Here is a 19,062-nt window from a genome sequence, read left to right as displayed (position 1 = left end):
TGGAGAGTAATTTGACCCTAAATTTCTAAAAAAAAAAAAAAAAAAAAAAAAAACCACAAAAAAAACGCTAATCTCTTGTAACATGGCCTGCCTAGGGCAGTGTTATAAGCTGGGCAATAAGCTTGCCCTCAAAACACAAGCTGGGCAATGAGAGGCTTGGCAATGGCACCATTAATTTTAATACTGTCTTACAATTAGACCTGTTTTGCCATTCCCGAGGGAAATAGGAAGGAGTTTCATACATCCAAGTCTTCATGGCTCCCAGGGATTGCACTAAACTATGTACTACCTGTAAACTAGATCCCCCCACAATTGCTATACTGCGCTCACAGGCCATGCTTTCCTTACCTTCCCCGGATAACGCCCCTCCTTCTCCTTGCTCTCTTATGACCCCAAAGGAAATAGAAAAAAGTAACTGTCAGGCTCCAGTCTCCTTTCCCCCATATCCAGGGCCTTGTCAACCTACTTTAACTTTCTCCTTACAAGAGACAGCAGGACAAATTAGGATCTCTATAAGAGTACATGTCCTTTTCTCCATAAAAAGACCTACAGCAACTTCAAGAGGATTTAGGAAAATTCTCAGAAGAGCCAGATAGGTATATAGAAAAGTTTCAGAGGTTAACCCAAAGCTTTGATCTGTCCTGGAGAGACGTTACTGTCATTCTTGCTCAATCCCTAAATAATAGAGAGACAAGATCACGGAAGTGGCAATTCAGTTTAGGAATGGCATGTGTATGACAAACCTCCAATGCCCTGTAAGAATGACTGCTTTTCCAGCCACTGATCTTGTGTGGGACTATAACACCTCCCAGGGAACCTGCTACTAGGACCATTTCTTAATAAGCTTTCTAGTGGGAATAAAATTGAGCCTTTCTAATCCAGTTATTTACATCAAGGTTGCAACTATAAGCCAGGACTCTCAGGAGAATCCTAATGCCTTCCTAGAGAAACTAAGGGAAGCCATCACAAAACATACTAATTTACACCCTGACTCAGAGGCAGGAGGACTAGTCTTACAAGATCCATCTCCAACCTAGGCTGCCCTCCCTAATATTCAGGAAAAAATCAACAACTTTTTTAAGACCTCATACCGCTACCCCAGATCTCTTTAAGGCCACCTCACCCATCTTCTATTGTACAACCAGGATCTAAAGGAGGAGGAGAGGCTCCACTTAAGGGGGAGGCATAAAGATTAGAGGCACGTTTATCTATTAGCCACACGCTAATCTGGCTACTCAGCTCAAGTAGATCCATGTTGTCCTGGAAGAGGATCTCGTTCCAGAAACTGTCATATCTGCAGAAGATCTCGACATTGGCAGAACTGCCCTCAAAAGTGTAAGGCCAAGGTCAAAATGAGCCACTGGCCACTGTTCACTCTGTCACAATCTTGGGTACTGGAGCAAGCACTGCCCCCATCGCTGCAGGGATCCTGGGTTGAACTCATCTCCCCTTGTGTCCCTGTACTGAAGGAGCCTTGGGCATCATCTGACTCCCGGTACAAACATCAACATGAAGGTGGAGCTCAGGGCAACCTTGGAGACGGCAGGTGAAACCATTTACAATTTACTTGATACAAGAGCCCCATCCTTGTTCTCCGCAAGCTTTTCTGGGTCTCTCTCCTCTGCCTCTCTCACCTGAGAGTAGGTGTAGATGGTTGGTCCACCCCCAGCCCATAGCTCACCTCACTAATGTGCTGCCACTTGGAGAGCCTCTTATTTTCCCATCAATTTATAGTTTTCCCCGGATGGACCAGCCATCTCCTGGGTTGCGATCTTTTAGAAAACCCAGAAGCCCAGTTAATTTTCCAAAGGAGACAGGCACTTCTTCATTGAAATGTATAGACACCTGTCCCCCTCAATACGATCAAAATTCAAAGAAAGAAAATAAACTAGTTACAGAGTTAATTTCCTGGGTAAACCCTGATGTTTGGGCAGAACAAATACCCAGATGAGCTAAAATGGCCAGTCCAGCCCAGTCCAGATCCATTTAAGAGACCCCAACACCTACCCAAGAAAAAGACAATGCTCCGTGAGACCAGAAGCAAAAAAAAGGACTTGAGCCCCTGATCAGCAGACTCATCCAACACAGTCTCCTCAGACCTTGTAATTCCCCTATTTTAGCCATAAGAAAAATAAATGGTGATAAAAGGCTAGTCCAGGATTTCCAAATAATAACTGAAACAGTAGTTGCACTCCACCCAAGCATCTGGAATCCATATACTCTTCTAGGGCAGATTCCCCCAGACAGTAACTGGTTTTCAGTGCTGGAGCTAAACGATGCATTCTTTTGTATCCCAGTACACCCAAATTCCCAGTATCTATTTGTCTTTGAATGTTGGATACTAGTATCAAGTCAAAAATACCTCTCTCATAAGGCCTGAAGTGCATGTTCATATCTAACCCCTGCCTTTCATTCTCACTGGATGCTGAGGACTTTGCTCCCCACGGTACGTAATCCCACCATCAGCATTGCCTGGGGTAAGATCTCACTCCCCCTTCCGGTTTCCAGTAAAGAAAGATTTTCCAAAAGAATATTTCCCTTCATTTCCCTTTTCGTAGCCTTTGGTGTCACCACTGGAGCAATGGAATTAGTTTAAGACATTTGAATATTTAACTAATGAATATTTCTTACATAAAAATACAAAATATTTGCCAAATAGTTTGATTAGGTTTAGGCTGAAAATATAATTAAAACTGCAAGTTTCAAGTATGCTTATTGAAATATATTTACTATAAAGATTATTGACAAAGAGCACTTGGTTAAATATAATGAATAAGTTGTTGTCCATAAGTATAAATTCACTGTATTAGCAGTATAAATGTACCAGTCAACTGGGGTAATTTTTAAAAAATTTTATCTGTGCATATTTCAAATCTCAAGAATTGAGATTCCTGGAGCATTTGTTTAGAACTATTTATTATGAATTTAAGTTGCACTAAATTTATTATAACTCACTATGCAAAAATATATTTGAGGTTATGATGATTATATATATGTATATATACATATACATATACATATACATATATGTATATATACATATATATATACACATGTTAGCACTGAACTTTTTAGAGAGAATTTCAGTTATTCATAAATGTTCTTATATTAAATCTACTGAAATGTCTGATCATTTCATAATTATTTCTACTGATATCCAAATTATGTACATATATTTAGAGAAAGAAAATCATTTGTAAGTTTTCTTTATTATAATGATTTACATAAGATAAAGTATGATTGAAATAAAATCATTGTAAAACACAATGTACAATACCTGTATTCATAATATAAATGAGGCAATGTTTACCTTTTAGCTTTTTATAGATTAATTTGTTTCTATTAATTACCTGTTTAACATTTTGCTTACATTTTTAAAAATATTTTCTGTGTAAGGATCTATTTATACTGGTATAGTAACCCTTTGTCCATGTTGTATCATAATAACTTCCTTCAAAGTATATTTATCTCTTAATTTTGGTTAGGTCTTCTGTAGGGGAACAGTTTGTCTTGGCCTGGCAAATGTGACTCAGCTCTGTACGGAAAACCTATAGAAGTGAAGTGGTGGGCAGGAGCCAGACCTTCCAATCGAGTTTTCCCGTGGGAATCAGGCCTAGAAAATGCATACAGACTGTAATGGCTTGCTTGCTAAAACTCCCTCACCCCGGTCTAAAGCAACAGATGTGTATTGCCTACCTTCAAGGTAATATCCAAAGCTTGTATGAGTTTTCCCAAGGACAGAACTAATCAGCTCATCGTCATTCCCCTATGCATGTTATTTCCATTGTCTTGATTGTATCTAAAATGTAGATAATAATATTCTATGTGATAGATAATAAATCTTACTTTGATGTAAGATCCCGGGAAAATAATAAAAGCCTGTCTAGGCAAGGGTCGGGGCACTCCCCTTTTGAGGGAGTGGCCGAGGCACCCATAGGCACTCTCCCTTAGAGAGAGTAGTTGTGCCTGTTCACATTTTCCACACAGGATTGTTGTCGCCTGTGCATTAATTCTTGTCGTCAGCCACAGCAGGCGGACTCTGCTGGACAGGGTCTGCCACAGTCTTCCATACAGAAATGTCAATTAATGATTAAGTATTATTTAATTAATGTATCTACTTATTTATTCTTTATTTAATTATTGATTAAATAAATATTCTTTACAGCTTTAAAATTTTCTGCCTTACTAAATTGGACCTTCACTGAAGTTACATACATTATTTTAATTGTTCCTAATAATTCATAATTTTATAAGGCATTTTATAGTTTTAAAAGTAAAAATATTTTAAAAAATAAAAATATATACAACTGATTCCATTAAAGACTGAAATGTAAGTGGAAAGCTGTAATTAATTTAGTTAGTCATAACTGATGGAACTTAAAATATATCAATGATAAACTCAATTATTTATATGCATGTATTTAAGGGTATATTGTTGATTTTACAATGATAAATTATTTCATTGTACTAACATTATTTTTGTGGTAAATATATTGTGTTTTATTTTAAAAATCAGTAGAAAAGTCTTAGAAATGCATACTTTATTTGAACTTGTGAATTATTTTTACAAATACTAAGAAACCAAATGAAAACTATAAATTCAGTTTCAGTAAATTTTTATATTTATATAAAATGATTTATATTTTTATATTGTCTTCAACTCTAAGACAAGTTTATGCCTATTCATATAATTCAAGGATTATTAGTTTAATAATTTTATAACTTTTTGTGTACAGGCTGATTATATTTTCTGCACTATTTTATATATTTCATTACTATAGAAGAAATTTCAGAAATATTTCTTATGACTGGTACAATTATGTAGTGGAAGGCTTTTATTTATAATGTCATTTTTTTGTTTCTCAAAATTGGCTACTAGGACACAAAACTGAAGCCAAGGATATTAATTAACTGACATCCTATAAGGAGTCCATTCATGTGGGGGCCACTCTCCTCAGAATTTATTAAAAGTGTCTGAATAGTTGTTTTCCTAAAGTTCATCTTACTTCTAGAATTTAGTTAAATATTGACCAAATTAATAAAAATATCTTCTCTTGGTTTTATTTATTGACTTAATTACTTGAAATTATATATGATTATCGATTGTTTTATATGACTTGTTAGCATCTTGTGGTATATTCTTTCACTTCTATATACTTTAATGTATTTAAGAACATATATTAATATATTTCCTAACTCAACCAACTCTGCTCTGCTCTAATGAACAATATTTGATCATAATGAATATTCTAAATATGGACCTTTGAATCTAAACTTTATTTAACTATGTTTGGTTTAGAACTATAATATCTAAGTAAATTTTGATCAGTATAACTTAATTAATCTTATGCCATAAAATATAATATTTACCTTTGCTTTTGACATCAGCTAAAAAGAACCATCTTTTTCACTTCAGTAGATGAAGAAAAATTTACATTTAGGTCCATCATTATTTTGAATTATTTTCTGTGAAGGATATAAAGTCTGTGTCCAGATTTATTATCTGTTTGCATCATTTGCTTCTAGCTGTTCCAGCACCATATTTGAAAAGGCTGTTTTTGCTTCACTGAATGGTCTTTTCTTCTTTATCAAAGATCAGTTGTGTGGATCTGTTTGGGGGGTCTCTATCCTATTTCACTGATACATAAACATATGTTTTCACCAAATCACATTGTTCTGATTGGTATAACTTTATAGAAAGTTTTGAAGTGAAGGAGTGTCTGTCCTCCACTCTGTTCTTCCCCCTCAGTACTGTCTTGGCTATCCTGGCTCTTTCACCTCTCTGTATCAGCTTAAAAATCTCTTTGCTGATATTCGCTATAATATTTGTAAAAAGAATGCTATATTACCAAATCTCTTAGAATTTTTTATATAATATTCTTTGAAGATAATCTTATATTAGAATAAAGATCAGGGTTATATGAAAAATAAATGTAGCATAGAAACTGTAGCAAAGTTATAAGCAGTGTTCACTTTTTTAGCAGTGAAGAGTTTGATTTCATGTATTGTTGATTTCTCTGGGCATTTTAGCCAAACAAAGACATCCCCAAAATCATACCCAACACACACAGGTTGTGACAACATATTTCACTCCACCATACTAAATGCCAACTTGTTCATACTCAATAGCAGAAATAGACGCAGTTTTAAAAATTAAAGCATTTCAACATTTTGCCCTGGCTGGTGTAGCTCAGTGGATTGAGCGCAAGCCTGGGAACGACATGATCGTGGTTTGATTCCCAGTCAGGGCACATTCCTGGGTTGCAGGCAGGTTCCCTGCAGGCCAACTCCCAGCAGGGGACGCACGAAAGGCAACCATACATTGATGTTTCTCTCCTTCTCTCCTTCCCTTCCCCTCTAAGGATAGATAAATAAAATCTTTTAACAAAACAATACAAAAAAGAATTTCAACATTTTTACCTTATACATCTTTTTTAAAACATAAAAACAAAAGGATACCCTTGCTTTGTACGGGATTTCTGCTACTTTTATACTATTTTTTTCTTTTTCATTGAAAATGGCCCTGGCCCACTTTTTCTCTCTCAAAAAGCTTTTACCTGACAAACTGACACTCTCCAATAACTCTTAAATAGTCATTGTATGAATATTCTCTCCATATTGCTAAGACAATGGTGTTTCATTTCTTAAACAAGTAATTTACAAAAAGGAAAAAAATGCTATGGGGCATATAGAAATTCAAGTAAGAATCCCTGGTTTTTAGAGTTGGCTTTTTTTTTAATCACAACTTTTCCTGGATTTGACCCTTTAATAACAACCACAACAGAATTAGCTTATTGAACCAGTTCCTATAATTGACTTTTTAGGAGAAGAAATAGATAATCACAGTTCTGACAAATGTGGCTGATACCTTGAAAATTATAATAGCAATTCAGGAAAGATGTCTGTACCTAATTCTAAAGATAATAACTACAAACTTCTCTACTTGCTCTATTTTTTAGAGAATATAAGACAGAAACCTGTATTTTTCATTTTGTCTTCTTAACTGAGTCTAATGTAGCCCTTTGTAATTGCCCAATAAATATTTTCAGAATTAAATTGAAAATTGTATCACGTTAAGTGACTCTTCTTGGCACAGTATTGCCAGTGGTTTGTTTAATAAACTGAACATTACCTTGAACATAAATGTTGGAAATAGCATTTTCAGCTTAAACTAATTCAACATATTCCGATACTTCTTTTGGAATTGTATTAACAACATCTTAACTTTTTAAAAAATACGTAATTCATCTTATGACTTTTATCAAAGAACATATTTGTCATCTAAATGCTACTGAATCAGTAATATCCTGGTTTGGTGTCAAACTGGTCCACAGATTGATTCAGCAGTTGTGAGAAAACTGTCAAGACAAGTAAAATAAATACATTCTTTCACAAAAAAAGAAAACCCACACAGAATGCTAATGAATCTTACGCATTTCATTTGGAATAGTCAGGGTTCAAACTGTACTTCAAAAGCTATCTGAAGCACATGTGATGATTTTGTTATTCAGCTTAAAGTAGTAGATAACCAGTGACAATGACTTAGTAAGGTGTGTGACTCTGTACATTTAATGTAATTTTATTTATTGAAATATTTCTACAATTTAATTTGGTATATATAAATTTAATTAAAAGTGACACTTATTAATCTAAAATAGATCAACAAACAGAGGTTTTAATATGTCTGTTTTACATTTATATATATATATATATTTTCCAGTAAGAAAAGAAGCTGCCCCACCTTATTTATCTGCTCTGGTGAATTAAGCAATGAGGTGTAAGAAATCACATTAATTTTTATATATTTCAGCAATGATTCTCACATAATGATTCTCAAATATTCCAGGTCCACTCATCAAAATCCCTTGAAGGGATTTTTTTCTCTTCAAATTAACGTAACATAGTCTGATCTGTCTTTCATTTCCTCAGGCAGAAAAGGAAACACAGGTTAATTTTTGCAAACTGAGGGCTGTTCTCTCAAAAGCCTTCAGTACCGGAGACAGAGTATTTCTCTGGGGCTCCCTGGTCATTCAAATCCGTTTTCTTCTTCCTTTTTCTCTCAACTACTCCCTTTATGTAGGTATTTAACTTTGGCTCAGTGTGGGCAATCTTCAGTTCCTCATTATGACTCATCAGGTCACTACTAATATTCACCCTTTCTGTGTTGATTAGCTTATATTCTCAAAAGATAGACTTTTATGAGTTGTCTTCTTACATGCCAGAAGTTATTGGAATGACTAGGGTTTCTTTGCCCAAAGGTTATGTCTAATTATCTGTGTCTGAGGATTCATGTGGTACATGAGACTCCTATGCTAGTTAAAGTGTCTTTGAAAAGGGTACGTACCAAAAACTTCATCTATTATACTCCAAATATGCTGTGTTTAATCAACAAACATTTACTGAGTGCCTACTACATATAAGTAATGATGAGTTATGGGCAAATATGAGGGTAGTATTGAAGGTCTTTACTGTGAGAATATTGCAATTAAATTAAAACTGATGCATCTATAAAAACATGAATAATGATAAAATACTATATGTAACTCCATATGTTACACACATGTATACAGTTTGATAACTAAGTGATTTAGGGATTCAGAAGTAAAAAAATATTATTGTGGACAATTTGTAGTCAAGAAGATCTATTAAGGGGATATAATTCAAGCTGAAACTTTATCAATCAGAACTAGCTGTCTTTAATTCAGAGTGATGGGCGGAGCTTGGGCTCTGACCAGTCTTTAAAATGCATCCTTTTTCTATAGGACTTCTATTTGTATGTTTCATATGACAAAAATCCCCATGAATTATACAATAATTAAAGTTTGCTCACATATTTTTCTATCAACATCGTTAACTTCTTAATAACAATCAACCCCTTGCTTCTTGGTAAGCCCCAGAGTAGCCAGCACAGTACCATAAACTATGTTTGTAAACAGTAATTATTTTTGTATTTTTCTCACTTGCTCAATTTGCGGCAGATATGAGAAAAGCACTTAGAAAACTTAAAAATGCATTCTATCTTTACATTTTCAGACTTATTTACCTACCTACTTCATGTAAAATACTATAAGTCCAATAACTTATAATAAGTCTTGCATTTCATAGGAAATCAGCCTAGTAGTTTATTGCACTGACATATTTGAATTAAACAGTATTACATTTCTTGCCACCTCAGCAATGATTGTTTCATGAATTTTGACAAGGTATACTTCCTCAAATTTTAAATGTAAAAAACTCTTGTTCAATGTAAAATAGACAATTTATGTATTTAATAAGGCATATTTGAAAAGTGAAAAGTAACAGCATAAATATTTCCAAGCTTGAAAAAAGCTTTTTATGTGTTATCAGTTTTATAAACTAGGTTTGGTTAATATAGCATCTTCTTTATTTGTTCCCCCATTTTACAGTTTTAAAAGGACGTGAAGTATATACAGATGTTTTTGGTTTTTTCATAAATGTTGACAAATTAATGGTGTTGGTGTGGGCAGTTAGGCAGGCGCGAGCAGAGTAGGAAGGACAGGCCAGGCCCCAGAGTTCACCAGGATGGCAAGCCCTGGGTGCCTAGAAATGAATGAAATGGAGAATGCAAGTATTGCTGGGGGGATCCTTGCCTCCAAGGTGATCTCTCCTCCCTCACAACATTGCCGGTCATGCGGTTTAAGCCTCCAACTTTTCATATTGTTAGTCAGTGCGGTTTGGATCTTTTCCTGATCTTTCTTCCCCTGGTTTGTCCTTTGTCCTGTGGCAGACCCCTTTAGAGGAGGTGAAGGGAGCCAGAGAATAGTCTCTGTGACTCCCTCCCAGGGCCAGTCCCTTAAACGTTAAGGCCTCAGTGCAGTGTGTTTCTGGCCTACATCAAATAATCAGAAAAATAACCATGGGTCGGTAAATCACAGAGACAGTGGTTTGGTCAAACTCGAGACAACCTTTAGGCTTTGGTTGTGTTTCAGCTCTAGACACAGACAAAAACAAACAAACAAACAAACAAACAAAAGCAGAACTAATGAAACGATGCCAGCTGTCATCAGGACCAGCTGCCGTGACTAATGACCCCCTGCCCTGGCGCTGACCGATTATTGGAGATTATGCCCTAAGGAGACATACCTGGAGAGCTCATGACTATTCTGTTAAGATCCTCCCCTAAGACATCCTTAAGGTGAAGGACTCAACATGCTTTTTTCTCTCCCTCTGGAGCGTGCTTTCACCTTTCTCCTTCTCCTTCCCCCGGGGCCTGTTTTCTTTGCCTTCTTTCTCCTAAGCTCCAAGGACACTTCTTTTGTCTCTGTAACTCATTTCTCGAGTCCATGCAGCCCAGCTGGCTCACTTCTAGCTCTGTGGCATTCTAAGTAAATTTTTGCTTGTATTTGAGTAATAGCTCTTAATTCTTTCTTAGCCAGAATTAAGACCTGAGGTCTAACATCTGAAACTGTTTCACTGTTAACAATATAATTGTTTACTTAGCTTTGAAAATTACCTTTTTCTTTGAATAAATATCAAAATATAAAATGCTGGTGTCACTATATCACAAAAAGAGTCACAGCAGATCCTGAAAGCAGTCCAAAGCACTTCAAAGTGATTTTTGTGCCTAAGGCTTTTTACACGAAGCCGTCACTCCTGGAGAGAAAAACAAAATTATCCTTGAAGACAATTGAGGCACATTATGAACTGATTAAAATCTTATGTGTAAAATTGAATATGCCACTCCAGTTTTTATACTACCAAAAGAATCATATTACCATTTTATGGATGGGCAAGCAATTATAATTCAGGACCACCTCTGGGAAATTTGCAAATTCTTACAGTACATTCACCCTTTTCCTTGTGGGTGGGAGCACACCACAAAAAAAGAGAAAAAAATTCAAGGCAACAATACATAATCAGAAGTGTTGATTTCTATTCAATGTATGGGAATTACTTGGAAAGTTTAAGAAATAAAATTATGGGATAGAGGTTAATAATCCTTGAATTTATTCTAATACATACTGAGTTCTGGCTGACTATAATCACTGACAATCTCTATTTAATTTGATTATAATATTTAAATGCTTAAGACTGACAGACATTTCAAGCTGCAAGATAAATATCACAGAAAAATAGGTTAATTTTATCTATTTCTAAATGTGCATGAATGCAATGAGTTCAATTTAACTCATAATATATTGAACAGCTCAAGTTTTTTCTTTTTTTCAATTCCTTTTCTCATTTACATTACATTTTCTTTGGAAAAGATATTTTCCTTCACTTCACAAATCAATCATATTTTATTAATATCTTAGCAAAATTTTCCATTTTAAGATTCGGCTGTCCCTCAGTTACTCTAGAATCTATCAATAACTATTACTAAATAACTATAATAACTAAATAACTATATTATTCTTGTGGGGGTATTTTGTGTGTGTGTGTGTGTGTGTGTGTGTGTGTGTGTGATGATATCTCCTCACCTGCAATCTCTTTCTGAGCTTTTACTTCTCTAGTGAAATTGAAATGCTCAGTGACTCTTGACTTCCAGGTAAGATTAGGAATGACTTTCAACATTAGCACCAGAGTTTATAATTGTATTCTGGCATCTAAAAATCAATAAAAATCAAATAATGCCATAAGGATTTACTGAGTGAAGTGAGCATTTATGAAGATAGCGTAAGCAATATTATTTCCATAAAATCAGTGCATCTGAATAAACACTGTTATAGCAACTATGGTGTTTTAGAATTTTGCTGAATAAAGACTACTTAATTATATTTACATGGTACATGTCTCCCTAGAATGGTGCAATTGATGCCACTGAATAGCCCCAGCTTGCAGGACAGAAATTAACTTAAACAAAATATCAGCTATAAGTGGTTGGCAATAAGACACTGACCAAAGGTAGTCAGTAACATTTTACATAAGGAAACTATAGAAAGACTTTCAATCAAGGTTGAAATGACAATAATAAGATATTGTGACTGGAATATGAAGGCAAGGCAGCAAAGAGAGGAGGAACCAAAGTTGGGAGCTAGAAAAATGAGAGTTAGTAGTGTATCATAGACAGGAAAACCAGAGTACTTCTGAGTAAAGATCATGAGCTGTAAAAGAAAGCTGTGGTTCCCTCCTGAATGGGCCTCGGGTGATGCTGGTAGGTGAAAACAACCATATGGAATATCCAGTTGAAGACTGCTAAAAACTGGAAGGACTTTAAGTGGATAAGAATTTGGGGGTATTTCATCAATGAGGAAATAAAAGCAGAGAAAAACTCCCCAGAGATAAGTAAGATCCTTCATAAAGAGATGCTACTGAACAGAACTGGGGTTCAGGTGCCTGCCCATGAATGCAGGCATAAAACAGAGTTGGTGGGGAAAGAAAAAGGTCTTTATTAAGAGGTTGCACAATTTGAGGGAGCAGAGGGATCCCTGGACGTGGGCTCCTCTCTCACAAAAAAAAAAAAACTTGTTTCCAAGAAGATTGAAATCTAAAACCAAGCCTAAAAATCTCCCCTGTATATAAGGTTGCTAAACAGACTGCCTTTTGGCTTCAGTTTTTTTCCCCTGGAGTGTGTGCACGTGAGGCCAACACTGCATCGCCATGCCACAGCCATCTCCACTCCAGGAACCTGGGGTCGCTGCCAAATGCTGCAGTCAGTCGTGTAGGAGCCCTGTGCCCAAGGTTGTCCACCCCCTCTGAGCCAGTGAGTATTTTGGCCTATGCATCCATGCCCTGAACTCACAGCAAGAATAGGGGCACAGTCTGGGACTGTCCTTGTGGCATGGAGCTTCAGTGTCCCGTGGGCTGCCATCTAAGCACATGTCCTCAGGGCAAGGCCCAGCACATGAGACTCAGCCTAGGTAGAAGCCAACTGTGGACAAGACACATGAGGGGAAGGAGAAGAGCCTAGTTTCTGCCCTACCCTTGTTTAAATCTCTGGGCCCAAAATTCCATGTGCTCTAAAAGCATCCAAGTTCCCTAGTCAGTACGTCTTTTTGCTGGGCTGGCAGGTTTGCAACTCCCCTGCCCCCGAGTTCTAGAAGGGAGTAGGAAGGTTTAATTCCTCCATCTATGAACTGGGCCAGTCTGTGCAAAATCCGTGCAAAGTCTCCCTCTGTCACCACGCACTGGCTAGCTCAGTTGCTGGGAGAACATGACGCTGCCTCGATAGTCAGTTCATCCATTAGCCGGCGGTAGGGAATCTGCTATGTACCATGCTGCAGTTTCAGTCCTGTTGCCTCTGGTATTCATGGGACCCCGCCTTTACTCTGGGGACCCGGGCAGGCACTGGTATCATTCATCCCCTTTAACACTTCTGAACCTTTGTAATTTTACAAAGGCAAATGAGCAAACGGCTTATTTTTTTTGCTTGCTACTTTTTCTTGGCTATGTGCATATCCAGACTATCCACAGATCCAGAGAACAAAAATTCAGGGGCTCTGGAGAGAAGGGAGGTCTTTATATGAGGGAGGAGAACTTTGTAAAGTCCAGGTCAGTTGGCTGTCTCTGGGAAGCAGAAACACATTATCCAAAGGATGGCATGGCTGGACAAGTATGCATCCTTGTATTTGTCACATCCTTGTGACAAATTTGGCAAGAAAGTTAGAAATCATAGTCAGAACCACAGAAAGGTTGGGAATGATTCTATGCGTCTACGTTAAGAAAGGAGAGGTTTCCTTCTAAGAAGGTGTTTAATAAGTGTCATAGTCGCTGAAGCCCTTTTGTCCACTGTATTTAGTTTAAATTAGGCTGAGAGCAACATTCTAAGGTTCCCTCCCTCTAAAGAACCGTGGGCCTTTTTTTTGTCTGTGTCATTAAGGCAGAAAAGGAAAGTAGTTTTAGGTGAAGCTGATAGACTGCCTCATGCTTTATTCACTCCACCATCCAGTCCGGGCAAACAGTTGAGTCTCAGGGGGCAGCAGCAATATAGATGGGATTCTAAAGGAAAGCCTGGATTGTGTAAACCCGTATTCAGGTAATGAGGTCATAGGTATACATCTTATGAAAATAGAAGAAAGATAATAAATGTTAATTTACATATATCCCACTATTTGAGTGTGCAAGACTCTCACTTGAGAAGATGTCCAGTTGTAAGGCCTTGGCTGAAATGACATTAAATAAGGACAATTTGACAAATCATTCTGGTTTGTAAATGGAACATTTCTGGTGATGTTTTAGGTGCTGATGTAAAATTTACACGGCAAATATGGAATTTTTTCAATTTCCAAGTGAAAATAAAACTTTGAAGACAGTTATCTTCACTAGAGTCCAATATCCATAACCGAGCATTGCGATTTTTTGAAACTTTTTTAAGATTACTCTCATTGTCATCAAAGAGATGGCGAGTTTTTTTTATTTTGTCTGCTTATTTGCATAAAAACAACAGGAACAGAAATTAATTATATATAATTTTTATATATATTTTGCTGGAATTTTTACAAGGAACCTTTAGACTGAGCTTTAGTCAGCCTTTTAGGGCACAGAAGTCAAGTCCCACAACTGCCATACAGCTTTGCCTGTCCTACCTGTATTCCTATATTCCTCAAGTCCTGGAGGTTCCCAAAGTGCCTTAAGTTTGCTCCCATGTCATCTTTTAGGAGAGTAACTTCATCTGAAAGACTTTTATGAATCAATGACCAAATAAGGTATCAGGCCATTTCCCCGGTGGCCTTTTGTTAGCGTCCAAAGTCAATTTAGTTTCTCAAGGTTTTCTGGTAATAACCAGAGTCCAGGCAAGCATCCTTTAGGTATGACATTCCAGTCAGAGTCTTGCTTAAGAAACCACAATTAAACACTGGTCTTACTGGTTTTATGCAAATAAACTTTTTTCCATCACTCATTAGGAGTGCCAAATTTTGGAGGCATCAGGTAGGAAAAAAATACAAGGCAAGAAAAGAAAATCTCTGTCCTTCAAATATTTACCCAAACTGTATTTTTATGCCTTATGCCTTTTCTTTATAAAACCATACAATTTTCCCCAATGTAATGTGAATTTTTAATACTTACAAATTTTAATTTGCTTTCAAAGTAGACACAAAAACAAAATTTAGAGTAAAGACAAAGTTCCTAAAAGGGGGGAACTGGAACTAGTCTTAGAATCTTGTCTCCCACCAACTGATATCCTAACCAGTATCCCAAGTGACCTTTATCAGGTCAAATGGCACAAAAGTCCCAAACAGCAGAGACATGCTTTCATGCCAGCCAGTACACCAACCAGCACCAGGTGGCACAATGCCCCAAATGACAGAGACATGAGTTCTCATTATTCAAAACACCAACTGGCACCAAATGGCACAAAGCAGATTTTTAGTGCATATAAAGTAGCACAGTTCAAACCAAGTTCCTAAAGGATAAGAAAGTAAACAAAGAATAATTGTAACCATGAGCTGAGGTTTCTTTTTTTTAAGTTTAAAATTTTCCCAACCTTTTACACCTTTTACAACCTTCACAAACCTTTTTGTAACTTTCAGAAACTTTCTATGTACCTTTCTAAAACTTTCACAGACTTTCTCATTAATTCACAAATAACCATAACTCATTTTTAATCCTTTTCTTTTAACAATGGGAAGGACCATAATCTAACTCTACAAGAGGCACCTAAAAGTCCCTATATTTGTAAACTTATTTTGTAAATTTTTGAAGCACGGGTCATGCAAAAATTCTATTGTGCGATGACCTGAATGCCTGGATCTATGGGCTTTTCTCCCACTTTTCCAACCACTGGCAATCTAGTTCCAACTTCATAATGATATAATAATCTAAGGAACCATTTACGGGCCATTTTTCCCCATGGTCTAAAATACACATAGGCCAAGCCATGTTACAACAGAACAGCAATTTCTTCTCAGACGTTGCATAATGGTTGTACCTACCCCAGCCCACTAAAATTTCACACAGTGGTTCACTCCAGTTGTTGCACAAACTTCTCCTAATGGTCTGAATGTACAGAATCAAAACTATGATCAAAAGAATGTAGGCAAACTGGTAACATACTGGCAAAACCTGAACCTACAACTTTATTTTACAAGCGAGTTTTAGGAACCCATTTTTTGCCAATTCGTATTGCAAATCGTGGCCCCCATAAGATTACCCCCCAGAACTCAGACAGTTCTCATCCAGTTCTAGTCACATGGCTTTCCTGGGGACACTTGTGTGGGGCTGCAGTGCCAAATAGTGGCACCCAAACAGTGGCCATTCAAAATTCGGGTGACTCTCACCCGAATCCTCAAGTCTGTCTCCTTCCCAGACCTTTTTCCTCGGTGGCCCACCAGAAGTCAGACAGTTTTCATCCAGGCCTCTGTTCATGGATTCCAGAATGGTCCCCATTTCATACTGGCTCAGGGCCTCCGGAGCATGATCAGGATCCCCTGTGGATCCCATTTGTGCACTTAAATGCTCTCCCTCAGACCCCAATTAGTAGTCCTCCAAATCAGAGCTGCCCCCATCAAATCTCAGTTGTGCAGAAAACCTGTCTGGTGTGGCACATAGTCAGAATGGCGGGTGTGGCACATAGTCAGAATGGCACATAGTCAGCCTGCTAAGTTCCCTGGAGCTCAAATGGTGCAGTGCCTACGTAGCTTATAGCCCGGATGGCAGGTGTGGCTCACCAAGTGGTACCACGGTGGCTCTATCTGGACCCATGAGACAGAGTGCTCAGTCCCCACAGTGCATGCCTATTTGACTCACCCAGTCTTGGGGTCCCTTTCTTCCCCAAACCTCTTTTCTTCCATCATCTGGTAATCCCAGCTACTGGAGCCTTGACCAGGGGTGCAGGGTAGTTCCCTGAGATTGGGAAACCCACACAGTTACATTCTTGGGGTTCACCTGCTTCAGGCAGCTGGGATCTGACTAAGGTCCACAGAGTCCCATGTGGGTTGCCAAACTGGTATGGACCAGAAGTGGGGATCGGCTGCTAAACACAGGCATAAAACAAAGTTTGGTGGGGAGGAAAAAGGTCTTCATTAAAAGGCTGAGCAGTTTGAGGGAGAAGGAACTCCCTGGATCTGGGTTCCCTCTTCTATAAAATACAGAAAAAACACATTTGTTTCCTAGAAGACTGGAACTCGAAATCAAGCCCAGAGATTCCTCTATTCTTATCCCTCCTTTGGAGTACATGGCTGCCAGGCAGACTCTCTTTCAAGCTTCCTCCTTGAAGTGTGCACCTGTGGGTCCCTCACCGCCATTGCCATACCACAGATGTTTCAAACTCCAGGGCTCAATGCCACTGCCAACTGCTTCATTAGGTTATGCAGGTGCTCAGTTCACTGGGCCCAATGCTGGCGGCTGCTTACAGCCCTCAGGCCAGTGAGAGTGCTGGCCTTTATATCCATGTGCTGAACTAAGTGCAAGAGAAGGGGCATGATATTGGAACCAGCCATGGTATCCTGCAGGCCACTGCCAGGGCTCATGTCCCTGGGTCATGGTCCAGTGCAGGTTTTGGCCTTGCCAAGAGCTGACTGGAGTGGGTGAGCAAGGGAAAGAGAAGGACCGAGCCTCTCCCTTCCCTTCACTTAAATATCTGTGCCCCAAATTTTATGCGTTCCAGAAGCATCGAACTTCCCAGCCAATCTGTCCTTTTACCAGGCTAGAGTGGCAGGTTAGCACAACACCCTTCCCCCACATTCTGGAAAGGAGTAGGAGGGCTTTCTCCTCTGTCAGTTACCCTCACCCGCCTGCACAAACTCCATGCAATGTTTTTCTCTGCCACCGCCTACCCCGCTAGCGTGTTTGCCAGGGTAACACAATGCTGCTGCGCTGGTTCATTTACCCTCTACCCAGGGGTAGGGAAATCTAGCATGTGCCATGATATGGCTTCAGTCCCACCACCTCTTGAGTTTCCTGTGACCCCCTCCCTCACTCCAGGGGTCTGGGCAGTATCAAAACAGTAAAGTTATATTAAATGAGAGTTAATTTGCTATAAAAAATAAGACAGGGCTTGGACATTAAAAAACAATCCAAGTAATTAATCAATGAACTGAATAATTTTAATTTGATGACAACATGGTCCTTCAAAAATGACAGGAGAAACATAAGCAAGGGAAAGTAATGCAGTTCTGATCAATGGTCAAGGTACTGTAATGCAAAAATTTGAGAGAAATATTGTTTTACCTACACAGGGTGGTTCAGCATCTCCCCCGCCCCTCTGTTGAAGCTACATGTCAGTGCACTTGGTCTTCTAAATCAGCAGTCCCCAACCTTTGTGGCACCAGGGACTGGTTTCCTGGAAAGAAAAATTTTCCGTGGACAGAGTGCGGGGAGGATGGGGGACAGGAGGCAGAGGTCAGGTGGTAATGCAAACGAAGCTTCCCTGGCTGGCCCACTCCCTGCTCTGCAGCCTGATTCCTAACAGGCCCCAGACTGGCACTGGTCTGCAGCCTGGGGATTGGGGACCATTGCTGTGATTTAACCCTCGTGGAAGGCACTGCCCACTCATGCAAGACAGCTCCAGAGAGAAGAGAAGAGAAGAAAAGAAGTTCCTCTAACTACTTAAATCAATCAGGGAATGTTTTTATTTTTGAATATGAAGGAGCAACCAAGAAGTAGTAGACATTTTAAGCAGTGCCCTAAACACAAACCATAAAGAAGAATCAAGTGACGCAATAGAATAACTGAATTTGATATCAATACAAGATCAAGATTCACTAAAACAGAAGGAATTAGAAAATCCACAAAAGATTATGGAAATTAACAAAATTTTTCTCAATCTGTTAGTGGGTTGTGATTGGCCTGGCACCCAGGGACTCTGTGTGTGTATGTGTGTGTGTGTGTGTGTGTGTGTGTGTATTTTTAGTTAGTTATGTAAACACGAATACATTGCATATTTATTATAAATAACAAATTTATATGACCAACTTATGTGACCACATATAATTTTATTATGGTATCTGGTATAGCGTGAATGATGAGTTAAAAAGAAAAAATTAGAAGAGAGACCAATATGGCAGCTATTATACTAGTATGGGGGAAATTTTGAAAATGTGAATGGAAAGAAATAACAATTTTTTGAGATATTTTAAAATTATAGGTTTATCTTTAAAGCATCTATATTTTCTAACCTTGAAGAGTACTTAATAAAAACTAGTATAACAAAACCCCTAATAT

The 19,062-nt window shown here is 38.1% G+C and overlaps 1 pseudogene; it reads right to left on the bottom strand.

The window, feature by feature from the left end:
• LOC118978727 (keratin, type II cytoskeletal 7-like) overlaps positions 1-16,341 on the bottom strand; it is a 98,303-nt pseudogene extending 81,962 nt beyond the window's left edge.
• Positions 16,342-19,062: the final 2,721 nt, after the last annotated feature.

Source organism: Sturnira hondurensis, unplaced genomic scaffold, assembly GCF_014824575.4.
Source record: "Sturnira hondurensis isolate 20B ecotype Veracruz unplaced genomic scaffold, ASM1482457v3 Scaffold0022136, whole genome shotgun sequence".
NCBI lineage: Eukaryota > Metazoa > Chordata > Mammalia > Chiroptera > Phyllostomidae > Sturnira > Sturnira hondurensis.
The sequence above is the reverse complement of the archived record's forward strand: the minus strand, read 5'-3'. Positions and strand labels throughout refer to the sequence as shown.